The sequence below is a fragment of the Notechis scutatus genome, chromosome 6 (genome assembly GCF_049901735.1).
Source record: "Notechis scutatus isolate UNSWTSFEM ecotype Mainland chromosome 6, rNotScu1.2, whole genome shotgun sequence".
Classification (NCBI taxonomy): domain Eukaryota; kingdom Metazoa; phylum Chordata; class Lepidosauria; order Squamata; family Elapidae; genus Notechis; species Notechis scutatus.
Window position 1 is genome coordinate 69,289,629 of NC_142014.1, and position 13,502 is coordinate 69,303,130.

Sequence of the window (13,502 nt, forward strand, 5' to 3'; positions counted from 1 at the left end):
CAGAACCAGACGGAGTCCCCCGTAGGACAGCCAAGCTTTGGTATGTCCCACACACTGGATGATCCGAGCGGCTTCCAGGAGAATGGCCGTTGGTTCTTACCTGACACGCCATTTCTCTGGGAGCCGTGAGGATCATCCAGCCCCACCCTTATTAGTTTTCCGTCTGGTGGGGTCTTGTTTCGCCAATGAACCCTTTAGCATAGTAAGAGGAGAGCAGGATTTTTATTCACTCTCGACTTCGCGTAAACTGGGGATTGCAAGGCAGCCACGTGGTGAAGGCGGAGCAATCCTCAGTAATTAAGCTCAGCTTACAACGACGCAGACTGAAGCACCTCCCACACACTGGATGATCCTCACGGCTCCCAGAGAAATGGCGTGTCAGGTAAGAACCAACGCCCAATCTCTTTTTGGATTGAAGTTTCCTTATTGTTATGGGTAATCTGCTTTTTTGTTTTGTTTTGGGAGTTGTTGTTGGTACATATAGTTTGATGACTCTTTTGACTTCAAGTAAAAATATGTTGTAATGGTCTTCAACAGTATACACACACACACACACACACACACACACACACACACACTTCCCAATCTCACTCACAGTTCTCTATTTCCAAGTATTAAACAGACCTATCTTGCTTTTTCTTTCCTTTTTTTTAGATCAGCCAAGGTTAGTTCAATGCTGCCATCTAGCAGTGCTTAAAGCTCAATACCAGCACTTTATAAATTCTGCCTGGAATACAACTGACAATCAGTATAGATCTTTCATGATACACATCAGGTGCTCTCTGAACAGATGTTTGCACTGCCACTTGTTGCTTAAAGGCGGAACTTGCATATTTATTAACATATAAGTATAGTGCAGCCCTAAATGTAAATATGCCCCACCTGATTTAAGGTTTCCCTGTATTTTGCGTTACTAAGAATGTGAGATGTGACTCAATAGAGACGATCAAATCTTGCGGTTTGAAAGGCATACAGATACAGCCTTTCATTTGTTGCTGAGAAGAGAAATACAGTAGAGTTGATTCATCATGTGCAAATGATGAACACCACATTTGTGTACAATAAATCCCTGCTCATAGAAAGCACGGGTAGCCCTCGACTTACAGCAGTTCATTTGGTGACCATTCAAAGTTACAACTTTGCTGAAAAATGTAACTTAAGCAAAGGTTCTGGCCAGTTCTGATCAGCAGGTTCTGATCAGCAGGTTCTGACCAGTTCTGGAGAACTGGTAATGGAAATTTTGAGTAGCAATTTTGAGAACCAGCAAATACCACCTCTGACTGGCCCTGCCCCCATCTATTCTCTGCCTTCTGAGTCCCTGCTGATCGGCTGGGTCTTCTTTTGTTGCCCTGCACAGGAGAATGGAGCTGGAAAGCAGGTTAGTGGGGTGGGGAAGGGAATGGGGATTTTGTAGTAACCTTCCCCTGCCATGCCCACCAAGCCAAGCCACGCCCACCAAGCCACGCCCACATTTTTGAATCCCATCACTGAACTTAAGGTATTTTTCACACCACCATTGCAGCATCTCCAAGGTCACGTGATCAAAATTCAGATGCCTGGCAACCGACTCATGCTTATGACGGTTGCAGTGTCCAAGGGTCACGTGAACCCACTTTTGCAGCCTTCTGACAAGCAAAGTCATGGCGGGGAAGCCAGATTCACTTAACCATTGTGTGACTCATTGAACAAGTGCGTTGATTCACTTAACAATCGGGGCGAGAAAAGTTGTAAGCATGGGGCAAGCTTTACTTAACAACTGCCTCGCTTAGCAACCTAAATTTGGGGCTCAGTTGCGATCCTAAAGTGGCTGAGAAGAGAAAGAAAATTGCTCTGCCCGATTGACTGGTTCGCCAGAATGCATGCACTGGTGATCGGATGCATCAAGTAAATCTGTTAAGTGGCGAAACAGCAATCTCGATCAGCTGTAACAAAGAGAAGTTTAAAAAAAAGGCCAGTATTTCTCACATTTTCTTCATTGACTTCAGCCTACCACTAGTCCTGAGACCCCAAAAGACATGATACCTTTCTATCTGGTAAATCTGCCCTTTTCCAGCTTGGTACAATGTGCTGGACTCCAACTGTTGTCATTCCCAACATAATTTTGGCCGAGAATTAAAGGCGTTGCGATGAGTCACAACTGGACAGTTAAGTTAGATTGAAGAAAGTTGAGTTAAGAATGCTCTAGTTTAGTTCAGTTTACTTTATTGATTAGCCCTTGGGCCACCTCAAAGTACAGAGTTATTATTACCAAAATCTGATAAAAAACAATTTAAAACAGAATTGGATAAAATACAATTTAAAATGACATTGGAATAAAATACAATTTAAAATGACATTGGAATAAAATACAGTTTAAAATGAAATTGGAATAAAATACAATAATTTAATATAGAGATAAATAAAATATGATAAAAGTATATTTCGGTGTCACCCCTACAATCTACCCCAATCAGTCCCACATACACTGATCTCAACCGAACCATTTTGCTCAAGGACTGTGCCGTGTTAAATGTTATTTTCAGATTCTGGCCGCACATAAGGTAAGTTATTTTGATATGGGGATCCCAATGGGTCATTCATTTAGTATGCTCTGGAAATCATCACATTCTCATAAACTCTATGACCATTTTTTTATAACATTGTTTTTATTCTCCCCCCTCTGCTCCATTGAAAGTCCATGGCGAAAGATAAAAGAAGCTTCACTGATGATTAATTGTTTCAATCTGTTTTACTTATTTCAGTTCTCTACATCCTTCTTGTGCAATCTTGTACTCATACCACAAGTCCCAGGATAATTACTATTCCTTGTGGATCTCTCTAGATTTTGTCACAAGGGTGGACTTGTATTGTTTCCCCAGCTTCTTAAGTTTCCACATCATATTTTAATAATGTATGCCTATGAATGAAACAGATTTTCCACTCTTCCCTTAAACCAGAATAAGTAGGGATTACTAGGAAGCAAAGCATAAAAATATATGCACTGTACCGTAACTGATGTGCATTTAGAGACTATGTGAGCAGTTACAATAGTCTTATCACATTTCTTGTGGCTTTGTTTGAAAGCCATTTGACATTTTGCCCAGCTATGTTTTTGTTTCAATATTTTGTAATAAAATATTCATCAGACTAGGATGTGAACCTGTGTTCCTTCAGATATGATTAAACAACATTTATTTATTTATTTATTTATTATTTGATTTGTCAATCACTTACAAGATAATAGGTATAAGTATAAACATAATTATGAATACATGAAATGGATACATATAAGAAAAATAAAAGAAACAATAGGACAGGGATCGTAGGCACGTTGGTGCACTTATGCACGCCCCCTACAGACCTCTTAGGAAAGGGGTGAGGTTAATAGTAGACAGTCTAAGGTTAAAGTTTTGGGGCTTTGGGGAAGAAACCACAGAGTGAGGTAGAGTATTCCAGACATTGACCACTCTGTTGCTGAAGTTGTATTTCCTGCAGTCAAGTTTGGTGCGGTTTACCTTGAGTTTGTATCTATTGTGTGCTCTTGTATTGTTATGGTTGAAGCTGAAGTATTCATTGACAGGTAGGACATTGCAATGTATAATTTTATGTACTATACTTAGATCGGACCGAAGGCGGTGTAGTTCTAAGTTTTCTAGGTCTAGAATTTCAAGTCTGGTCATTCCATCTAGTCATTCCAGACATATGCTAGCATTTGTTGTCCAGCTTGAGACTACAAATATCTTGAGAACCACTAAGTGACAGGACTAGCAGAGTTTTTGATGACTCTTTGCTTATGTTATGGTCCAGATTTCTCTTAGGTATTCTTTAATGGAAAATCTCTGATTGGATTCATGAAATCCATTAAACACCCTGCATGGCGGCTTAGCATGCTTTGTAAATCAGTCTTAACTCCAACTGAAAATTTGTTATTGATACCATACTATTAATCTTCTCATCACTCTTTATCACCCATCCCCTCCCACTTGTGACTGTATGACTGTAACTTTGTCGTTTGTATCCTTACGATTTATATTGACTGTTTACTAGTATGATTCATTTATTTTATTTATTTATTTGATTTGTCAATCGCTTACAAGATAATAGGTATAAGTATAAACATGAGTAAGAATACAGGAAATAGGTACAAATACATGGAGACAATAGGACAGGGATAGTAGGCACCATTGTGCACTTATGTACACCCCTTAAAGATCTCTTAGGAATGGGGTGAGGTCAATAGTGGATAGTTTAAGGTTAAAGGAGTGGGGGTTAGAGGATGTAACTCCAGAGTCAGGTAGTGCATTCCAGGCATTGACCACTCTGTTGCTGAAGTCATACTTTCTGCAATCAAGTTTGGAGTTTGATTGCTTATTGTACCCTATGACTATTATTAAGTATTGTACCTTATGATTCTTGACTCTTGACAAATGCATCTTTTCTTTTATGTATGCTGAGAGCATTTGCACCAAGACAAGTTCCTTGTGTGTCGAATCACACTTGGCCAATAAAGAATTCTATTCTATTCTATTCATCTTTCAATGGGCTGGATGATATGGAGCTGTCTATTTCAAATATGGCTAATGGAACAGTTATTTAGATCTCATGGCAATGTATTCTCAAAAGTTACCTAACAAAGGAAATTCTTGCTAGAGTTGTTAAGGCAATCTTTAGTAGTTAAAACTGGATCTTAGAATTATAATATAGGTTAATAAATTGCACTAAATTACAATTGGCGTTGCTCATATGATATTATTAAGCCATAAATCAAATAAACCTTATTATGGTTTAGTATGATATGCAAATCTAGCCACAGGTTTGGAAGAGACGTTGGAAATCTCTTTATATCATGAAAACAGTCAAACCAAACCTTCAAAATCAATGAACAAATACTGAGCTTTGCCTAAGATAAGCATGTTAGAATTATCAGAGGAGGATAGAAGATCTTCTAACTTTTACTTCTTTATTTTATTTTTATCTTGCCTTTATTATTTTTATAAATTTATTTTATTTATTTAGGGTATGGCAAATACATAGACTTATAGTGGTTCAAATGTTAATGTCTAGTCCACCCAGCCATTCAAGGGCAGAGCAATCCACACTGAAAAAAACAAACACTGGGCCAATGTAAGCTCTTGATGGACATTCAGATACAATGTGATGGATATTTTGCCAAGGAGCACCACAGTCAGTCACACTTAAACAATGAGTCCTGGCAATGAGACACCATGTTGGGTACGGATCCTGTTCAGTGTTGACCAATGCTGGTGAGGAAGGTCAAATCCTGGCACCTTTTGTGTAGGGTCATCTACATAACTGTTGTATCTGGGCGTTCAGAAGCCCATTTGGCTTTCCACTGTGTGTTGATGTCAAAGTTGTTAGACAGCTGTTGAGCCAGTGCCAGAGGGGGCTTCCTGGATTTAAGCCTGCCAATGGATGATAGATGAGGAAGATCAACATGCACAGGAAGAAGTGGGTTCCTCATAATTTCGCTGTACTCCTTCACTAGGACTTACTGCTTTCGTAGAGCTGGCGGTGCAGTTTGACTCAAGCTGGGCTTTTTTTAAACAAACAATTTAAGTCAGTGAACATATCTACTACTCCTTCCTCCTCTTATTTTCCACACAACAACCCTGTGAGGTGAGTTGGGATGAGAGAGAATGACTGGCCTAAAGACACCTAGCCAACTTTCATGTCTGAAGTGGGACTAGAACTCACAGCTTCCTGGCGATTGGTCCAAAGTCACCCAGCTAGCTTTCATGCTAAGGTAGAACTCACCGTCTCCTGGTTTCTAGCCTGGTGCCTTAACCACTTTGTCCAGATATTTTGATTAATAGAAGCTTCCTTTCGTTAAGGAACTAGTACCCTCTGACATATGGAACCTTGCTCTCAGACTTCCCAGAAAAGACCATGCAGGTTGCGGAGGGGGAGGTGTTCTAGAAGAAATCCACATCTATGGAGCACGTGAGGGAGGAGAAGGCTGTACCAAGCAATAAATCAGTTCACAAACCACCGTGGCAAGATTTACATAGTATACTAAAATGAAAACAGGCAGCTACATTATGCACTTATGTAGTAGAGGAAAGCAGATAGAAGATATATCATTTTTTGATAATGCTTGTAGCTGAGAATGGAGCCAACTGTCAGGTACAAAGGTTCAGGATCATAAGTTGTTGCACTTTATTTATTGCTCAAGCCTATACAAAAGAATTTAGTTAACTAAAGTTCAATACTAAGCTGGCGCCAGGTAAAAACAATCAGAAGTCATCAGAATCCCTGCTATAGAGAAACTACCTCCCACCATCCTGGCTGAATAAAGAATTATCTGCATGCAAGATGCCAAGTTGCACAAGATATTAAGATGAAAGTCTCCTGGTCTTGTTTTTTCTCTTATTCCGGTTTTCTCTGCATAGGAATGTGCTTTGCAAAGAGGTGCATTCAGTCAAAACTCAAGATGCTCTTATATCACCTTACTTAGAGGCTAGTATCAGTAAGGCAAAAGGACCATATGCTGGCTAATGATTCTTGTTACACCAGCTGCCCTGACCCATTACAGAGATTAATGATGCAGAATCTCTGAAGCAATAGCTCAGAGGTTTTTTTTTCTAGTGCAATTATCTTGTGATTATCCAGTGCTGATCATCATTGGAAAGACTTAAGACTTTAGGTCCTAAGGTAGGCATGGTTGTAGGGGGTGTCGCTTGTAGGGGGTGTCGGTTGTAGGGAATAAAGGTGAGTATGGGAGCCTGGGCAGGTGGGCAGGCCCAACAGCAGAGCGGCAGAGAGAACGAGTTTGGTGTTCACTGAGGCTCACCAGAACCGGGCCGAACCGGTAAAATACCACCATTGGAGATATGAGCAAGAGAGCTACTTGGATATACCATACTGTGAATTTTTAAGTTGAATTTTTAAGTTGAAGGAAGAGAGGGGGCAGTGCACACTAGCTTTGCTTTACTCATTGCTGCTGTTAAGGTAACAGATGCACATTTTCCACTTGAGTCTATTAAATTGAGAGTTATTCAGCTATTTGAAAAGCTAGGTTGAAGGAAACAGGAGTCCTTAAAATGAATTCACAGAGATTTTAATTTACTGGGGGGGGGAGGGAGAGTTTAGCCAGGGGTGGGATTCAAATTTTTAACAACCGGTTCTGTGGGCGTGGCTTAGGTGGTGGTGGGTGGCTTGGTGGTCATGTGACTGGATGGGCGTGGTTTGGTGGTCATGTTATTGGCTGGGTGTGGCCAACTCAATATCACATTGAGGCATGCATCTCCTTGCCTGGCCTCTCATGACTGTGGGGATGCTACAACAGTCATAAGTGTAAAAAATGGTCATAAGTCACTTTTTTCAGTGCTGTTGTAACTTTGAATGGTCACTCCACACAAGCAAAGTACCAGCAAAGGAGGGGGAAAAAATTCCAGAGTCATTCCTGAGACAGGAAGTCTAGTCCTGCCAAGAATGTAATAAGGGTTAATGGAGAGACAGTTTCTGTAAGCAACACCAGCATGCTTCCTTCCTGCCTTCCTTACAGGATTAGGCCAGTAATTTCTTCTAACAACTGGTTCTCCGAACTGCTTAGAATGTTAACAACTGGTTCTAGAGAATAGGTGCGAACTGGTAGAATCCCACCCCTGAGTTTAGCTCTGGCTGTAATACCAATACCAGTCACAGAAGACAAACAGTAGCTATCCATGGGCGGGCAGGATGGATAGTCCATTGATTAAAGCAGAGGGAAGGTTAGCTTCACCAAGGATAATTCTAACAGGAACAAACTGTTAGGGATAACATTGTTTACCCTAACTGGTTTGGGTAAAAATAATAAATATGGTATCATGGTTTGTTAGTTAAAGTGTGTGTAACTTTAACTGCAAGAATGTAATTAAGGGTGTGGTTGTAAAAGCACTATATAAGAAGCGAGGCAATAGCAGCTCGCTCTCTCTGGCTTACTGATCCCTAATTACTGGATGGATTGATGACTGCGTTCTTGCTGGAACGGGGAGAGAAAAAGGAGTGTTGATTTTTCTCAACGGAGAGAAGATAAAGATTGGACTGATTTACTGTAAGTGAACTGACATTGGCTATTCAACACGGACTTTGCCAATAGAGTAAATAGACTGAAATTGATATATGACTAATGGACCGTTTATTTTGACTATGCTATAATTCTTAAATGGAATAAACTATATTTTTGATAGCACAAGCGTATCTGTATTTTTACTGCGTGTTAACTAGAAAACTTATCTCACATATTTACCTGTCTGCCTATCTGACTTCGCTGCATGTTCTGTTTAGTTTGTTTTCCTTAACACCCGTTGGGGAATCCAGGCTTAACACAAACTATTTAAATGAATTGGCCAGAGGTGGCAAGAGGTAGCCCTACTTTTAAATAGGCCGAGGTGTGAATCCACATGATGGACCTGCTGTAGGATGACCTTTGTTAAGTTCCAGGGCCATGGCCAAGAAATCCCTTGACAATTCCCCATGGGATTAAAAGGACTGGACTGGGAAGAGCTGAATATGATTGAAAGTCATAAATTTTATCATTTCACAGTGTTTTTGCTGCCCTTCTCTCCCAAATGTTGTGCCTGAATGAAATATCATATTAGACAGAAGTAGAATTTTTAGGGCTATGTGAGTATGCTATTTCTGGAGGAAACCAACACAACAAAAACCTTACATCAAATGATTAGTATTAAGATAGTTGTGTATTGTTTGAGGATACCCAGAATCTTAGTGTCTTAGATTCATCATTGAAGGATGCATGAATTCTGCATTATATCAGAATTCTACAAAACAACATCCGGCCATGCTTTTATCAGCTGAAGCTAAGAGCAAATAGATAATGGAATAAGACAGCGATCTCAAGCATCAAGCAAGTATATAAGAGACCTGATGAAGAAGAGAAAGCTCATTGTGTCAACTCTCAAAACCACTCTAGCTGAAGCCATACTTTGCTTCGTTTCTATGGGGTGGAGGGGGATTTGAAGAATTTAGAATGTTTTTTTCTACAGTGCCAGACTTAACAGCAATAAGGCTCATGAGAACCAAGGTCAGCTCAAAGTACCCTAGCAATGGCAATAGGGAGAGATGAGAAGTTCATCGCCTGTTTGGTTGGTTAACGTGACCTGTGACACAAAGGGGGGTGGACAATATCTATTCTTTAATTGTACCAAAGCGCAGGGCTTATTCAGAGTTGGTTTCACATTTGAACGTGCCGATATAAGGTACCCAATAAAATGGATCTTTGAGAAAAACCATAGCCCGAGTCCTGAATTGATTGGGCCTATTACTCGGAACTATGACACATTGTTTTAGAATCGTCTACTCAAAATCCAGACCTAAAGTAGGATCTAAACAAGCAATTCATACTAGCACGAAATATTAATGATTCGAACTATATTGCAGTAGAAAATTGACCAAACTTCTCCCACAGTGATATGAGAAGCTGATTATTTTATAGGAAGTGGTTGATAACAGTTATTGCTGCTAAAGATAATTCAGTTACTGAAATTAAAGAGGTGATTCCTTTTTCACTCTGGTACATAAGATGTTGAATAAAACAAGGCAAGCTTTAGCGTTCTTTATTCCCCCGTGAATGTGTATGTGCGTGAGTGCACCTTTCAGTGAGTCCTGGTAACTGCTTGCAACAAATCCTTATAATTTTCTTGGCAAGATTTTCAGAAGTGGTTTGCCATTGCCTTCTTCGAAAGGCCTGAGAGGGAATGGCTGGATGAAGATCACCAAGCTGTCTCATGGTTTCTAGCCTATCGCCTTAATTTTATTACACCAGACTGGCTCTCTTCTTTATTTACTGTACTTAGCTTCTCTTTGTATATTAACAGATCCCACGTGAAGCTCTAAGACGAGTGGTGTGGCGGCCTAGAGGTGGAGCTCTCGCCTCATAATCAGGAGAATGTGAGTTTGATCCTAGGTAGAGGCAGATATTTCTCTCTCTGGGCATAATGAGAATATGTCTGCTGAACAAAACTCCGCATTGGTGACAGGAAGGGCATCCAGCCAGTAAACAGTCAGCTCCATTCATTTGCCCAAACTCCACCATGCAAGGGATTATGGGGTCATTAAAAGAGGATGATGGGGCTCTAATACACAATATCAAAGATGTCAGCAAAATTCAGAAAATTCCAAAGGAGGTAAATAATTTCATAGAATGGGATATGAATCATTCCCCAGTATAAATCTGGACCGATTATTCTGGGATAATCCTACACATTATCTGCACATACCAGCCTCTATTTTAATGCTCTTTCTCTCCCTGCCTCCATCTTACCACCAGAATTACCTTTTTCTTTTATATCAGCATGGATGCACTGCAGAGGAAACTTAGAATCGAACCTAGCACTTTTGGAAGTGCTAGGAAGAAAGTGGAGAAAAAATAATAATGTTGAGCTCAATTTGGGAGGCCTTTTATACTGTGGATTCTAGACCTTGCTCAGTGGTCCAACTCTAGAACTTATTTCCAAGTAAGCATAGGACTGCAGCCAAAGTGCAAGTCCAGCTCTTAAAGAATCAAGTCATTTGCTGCACGCTCTTCTGCCAAATTAGATCCAAGTCTCGACAGCTGTTTGCAAAATTGCAAAGAGGAATCCTATCAAATTAAGCAGTAATAGCATCATTTTAATAGGCAGAAATTAACTAAATAGATGTGGGGTTTGCTGCATAGCTCAATGTTAATAGCTCTGATCTCAGGGGATTTTGCCAGCTTTGGTTTTCCAATGTCTTTGTGGTATTTATGACTTTCCTTTAACTATTAGAATGTTTATGTCTCCCCAACTGGATATCAACTGGATTTGCTTTGCATAAAGGGCAACTTATAGGCCAATTGTATAAAAAAATTAAATTAAAAACTGAGAGCAGGGAACAATAAAGCAAAACACTTCTCAAGAGCACAGCTTGTCTGCACATTTCCATGGCGGTTCAAGCTGTATGGATATCATTTCATTGAACACGCTCCAAGTTTTTCTACAAAGCCAACTTTCTTCCAAGGTTTTATACAAAGTCAACTCTGTAACTTTGGATTTTATTTGTCTTTATCATGGCTGTACCATACCATCTTTCCATCACAATCAACTCAGGATTCTTTCAAATTATTTTTTAAAAGTTCTCTTAATTAAATCAGATGAGGTGGCCTTTCAAATCAACAAAAATAGATTACATTTGCCAAGAAGCTCAAGAGGGTATTGGAATAAAAATGCTTCCCACGTGTACGCAATAAATAATAGGTGATAATGGAAAGAAAAACTTAAATGCATTTCTTACAGCAGACTGCCACTCACGTCTATTCAGAAATATAAATCACAATCAATTAATTACTTCCAGACAAATAGGCAGTGGACAATAGCTTCTGAAAATTACAATTCCGAAAAAAATATATACAAACAAAACAAAAAATATTTGCAATACCGTCTTGCACAAAAATCTGGTATGAAGGTCAACATTTTAAATGGATAAAAAGATAAAGACTTTGAAAGTTATATATACTCATTGCGTTTATTAGGATTTCTCTGATGACATACAAGTGCCTAAACTAATAATAATTTGAATAAATAGAACTATTTCATAAAATGAAATGTTGTCGTAGATGTCAACGTTCCAAGTAATGCACCCATTGAAATCAGAACTCCAACGCAGGTAGATTCCAATAAAGAACAATTTATTGGATACATCATAGTGGCATAACTGGTGAAAACTGACTGAAAATTCCCACGGTTTTCACCTAATTAAAAATTGAAAGTTTCCCCTTTCCCCCCAAGTCATCAGTCACATTGTCCAATAGAGGTGCTGGCCGGTTGCTTGGTTATGCTACTCCTCCTCTTTCCAGCCACCTGATGAAATGTCCTTGGTTCCCACAGGAAAATTTTCTGTTTTGACTACAAAGCCAGAGGTGGGATTCAGCCAGTTCTGACCAGTTCTGGAGAACCATTAGCGGAAATTTTGAGTAGTTCAGAGAACCAGCAAATACCACCTCTGACTGGCCCCTCCTCTATCTATTCTCTGCCTCCCGAGTCCCAGCTGATTGGCTGGGTCTTCTTTTGTTGCCCTGCATAGGAGAACGGAGCTGGAAAGCAGGTTAGTGGGATGGGGAGGTAATGGAGATTTTACAGTATCCTTCCCCTGCCATGCCCACCAAGTAAAAATAGTAAAAAAAAATTGAATCCCACCACTGTACAAAACCCCAGCTATTTATTCACAACTGACCAGAACATAATATGCAGAAATCACTATAATTAGCATACATATTTTTTGTGATAACAGCAAATTCATCGTTTGTTTTGATAAAATATTTCTGAAAAAATGCATTTCTGAATGATACATAGGGCTCCTATTCTGTAGCAAGTCTGGAAGTCCTTAAGACATGGGTCAGCTCCTAGGCCTGGGGTTATTTTTGTTGTCTTATTTGGGCAGTTTTATTATGTTTTTAACAATCTTTTCAATGCATATTTCATGGTTTATAAACCACTCAGTCTTTTTGGAGCTGGGCAGCCCTGACATATCTAATAATAAAGAATACAGAGAAATCACTTACTAAGCAATATTTCGCAATGAATCTTTGTGCAATCAACTATTAATTTTAACAATGATAATTTGAATTTACTGTCTATTCAATCTAGGAACCCGTTGAAAGAAATATCCAGTTTCAGTTCCAAGAAGGGAGAAAGGCACTAGAGACAAAATGGAGGCTGGAGACTGTTTGGAAAGAGGATCCACTTATTGATGAAGCAGAACGACTAAGCACGTGATTCTGGGCAGCTGACCACACGGAGTTGAGAGTGAGAGGTTTTTATACTTTCTCTTGGGCTTTGCACTTGAGCTTCCTGTTCCTGTACAAGAACATGTATTCTATTGGCTATTGTCAGACTCCCATGGTGCCATGTACAAATCCTAGAAGTTTGTTTGAGCTAAGCTTGGTTGAAGTTTAGCTAACACAATGAACGGGCTTGTTGGGCAATTCCTATTGTGGCTGAGGGATAACCCTACCTTTGTTCAGATCTTGCTGCAGGGAATAATGGATTACCAAATCTGCATTTCTAAAAACTGGCCTCAGCTTAGTATCTGCTTGGGGGCAGGGAGCTGGGCTCTGAGTTTCGGTCTCCCTTAAGATTTTTATTTCTCTTTTAGGGGAAATATTTTATACTGCCTTTTTAATATTTCCCAAAATATTTCATTCTTCTAGGAGATGGGTGGGTGATAACTGTCTACAGACCTAAATCAACACAACTGGAGAAGCTGATCTCAAGTATTTGACTTCAGTATATGCCTTCATTCGTTATATGACTTTAAAATACTGGAAAACTGCCTTTTTGTTGTTACTGTAATCAGGACGGAAATTGCTTTGGCTGTAACATTAACATTGCATAATTGAAAAGAGTTTTAATGAATCCTATGAATCCTATAATAGAACACTGTTCTATTCATAGAAATAAAGAATACACATACGAGAATCAGAATTGTGATGGACTTAACGCACTGGAGTAGGACTGGAAAGTCAGCCTTTCAACCAGTGGAAATTT

At 39.5% G+C, this 13,502-nt stretch overlaps 1 long non-coding RNA gene across 1 annotated transcript in view; it reads left to right on the plus strand.

The window, feature by feature from the left end:
* The window catches only part of LOC148130243 (uncharacterized), a 32,216-nt gene extending 19,526 nt beyond the window's left edge, over positions 1 to 12,690 (plus strand). Inside the window, exons 2-3 of the long non-coding RNA XR_015750162.1 lie at positions 9,816 to 9,888; positions 12,603 to 12,690. This is a non-coding gene — a long non-coding RNA (uncharacterized LOC148130243). The remainder of the gene's footprint in view (positions 1 to 9,815; positions 9,889 to 12,602) is intronic.
* Positions 12,691 to 13,502: the final 812 nt, after the last annotated feature.